Genomic DNA, 2,500 nt, shown 5'->3' on the forward strand with positions numbered 1-2,500 from the left:
CGTTGCGTGGACAGTCAAGCGACTTTTTCGCAACTAGGTAAGACGAATTGGCGGGAAAGTGGCAAAAAGTCGTTTTATATTCTTTGATTTTCAAGAGAAGTTTCATTACAAATCACGCCTGCAACGACAACGAGTACAGTGGCTGTGTAGGCGTTGTCCGTTTCGTAAACGGTCGATGCCATTTTCGCGACACTTAGAAACTTTTTCAGCCATTAGCAAATTTTCTCTACTGAATTGAAGAAAAAGGAAATTGTGTAAATAACCACCCAGAATGGAACCCCGAACCTCTGTTTCCTAATTTCCCTCTTATACCACTACACTACTAGTAGTAGCTATCGCTAAGTGCCAACGAAACAGTCAATATTATACATAGTTTACAGATTTGCATCAGAGTTCAAAAACACCCAACAGTAGTTGTAATTGCAACTCAACTTATCTAGTTAAAAACAATAATACAATAATAGAAATTGCACATTTTGTATCTCCAACAACATTGCAGATGTCAACGTGTTTTGCAATAATATGGAAAGTACTGCTGTAATTTTTGAAAGGCCGTAATTTCAACAGAATACATTTTATAGGAATATCAAGGCTGAAATTTGCGAAATTTTGTGATGTCAACGTGTTTTGCAATAATATGGAAAGTACTGCTGTAATTTTTGAAAGGCCGTAATTTCAACAGAATACATTTTATAGGAATATCAAGGCTGAAATTTGCGAAATTTTAAGAATGATTTTAAGAATAAAGCCGAGGCTGAGATTTTGAAAAGAATAGATATAATTTTGTATGTTGAAACATCTGTAAATACAATACAATTTTATGTTTTTAACTTTACCGTATAAAATTGTTCCTCAGTTTCTCTGAACGGCGAAGCTAGCCAACAAAACGAAAAAACTTGCACAAGCTGTAGCAAAATGTTCAACGCTAATGACACGATGTACTTAACATGTAATACATATGTACAGTATTCAGCACAAAAGACAAACTAAACCGCAAAAAAGTATTATGACAAATTCTTTCTTTTTTAAAAAACAAAACCTAGCGAAAAGGTCTAGATACCAAACACATGCAGCTGATACCCACAAAAATTTTAAAAACAAAAATTCCATAAGCTATAGATCGTTTTCACTGTCACGCAATAAAAAAATAAATCGAAAACCATCCTGTGGAAAAAGTCAAGAATTCGTGATGTTGTAGAAGATAAATGAAGAAGGCACTTCTCCAAGTTTTAGGCCTGTGCGTTTCCCCAAACTTCAGATATTCGTCGAAATGTTTCGCAGAAATTTACAGAGCCCAGTATGAAAACGCCATGTTGGTGCACATCTGTGGTGCACCAATATGGCGGCCGGAAAATAGTGTCAACATCTGTTACTTACTTTGACTATCTAGGCGAGTGATCATCTGTACTGAACAGACAGCTATTTACCTAAGCACTTTTCCTAATGCTTCAAATTCTAAAAAGGCTCAAAACCATGAGATAAATATATATTTCTCAATAAACTCGATCGTCGCCTCGTGTCACGCACCGCTATAACTCAGAAATTCAAAATGCTCTGGTTTCCAAACGAAGCACGCTATTGAGCTTTAAAATTGCAAATGGATACAAATTTACCGCCTCTTATGCCTGATGAGGATAAAAACTTTCATGGCTCTTTAGTTTTGGATTTTAGAAAATGATGACGTCACGTGAAAACGATCTATAATTTAAGAATAATACAAGAATATTTTCAGCCTAAAATCGGCAGAAAAATAAGAATATTCAGCCTGGGCCGGAAAAACAACATTCTTATTAAAAAAAAAGGGTGTATGCAATAATTAAGTCGAATAAAATCAGTGCCATGTAAGAAAGCGCCAAGGCGTTTTCAGACTTTCCAGCGTGGAGCATGTAACGGGCCAGTCAAACTCTCTCGCGCATGAAAGTTGTTTCACTTGTAGAATTTTTATTTTGCAAGATGCAGCCATGAATTACAAGTCAAATTGATCGTTTAATTTTGTACTTTGCAGACAACATATTTTCTTTGAAATTTAAATTAAATTGTTGACGACTCAATGGTTACAAAACGAAAAACAAACTGCTCTAATCGCGGGCCGACTTGAAATCCGAAATTGACAACAGCGGCCGATAAGAACACGTACGCCGGTTTAGTTTTGAGCTCGTTCACTAAATATAGACCACGATGGTTCGAAAATAAATATTAAAGAACACTCAAAGCAAGTGTACATAACACAATGGTCAGGGAAACGGGAAAAATGTGTTTTCACTTACCTCCTAGCACAAGATCATCAATAGCCGCTCGCATCATGCAAATTTGTCTAATGCTATCACTCATTAAAACACGCGCTTTCATTGGTCCCTAATAAAATCTCCAGGGAATCTTACATTACACTAACGTAGCCTTACATTACACTTTTCAGCCAACGATCGAGAATTTTTCTGCCTGCTGCAATACTTCGCGCGGCATTAAGCTGGCCGTCTCGCAAGCCTCGCGTCTTCGCTCG

The sequence above is a fragment of the Montipora foliosa genome, chromosome 3 (assembly GCF_036669935.1).
Source record: "Montipora foliosa isolate CH-2021 chromosome 3, ASM3666993v2, whole genome shotgun sequence".
Lineage (NCBI taxonomy): Eukaryota > Metazoa > Cnidaria > Anthozoa > Scleractinia > Acroporidae > Montipora > Montipora foliosa.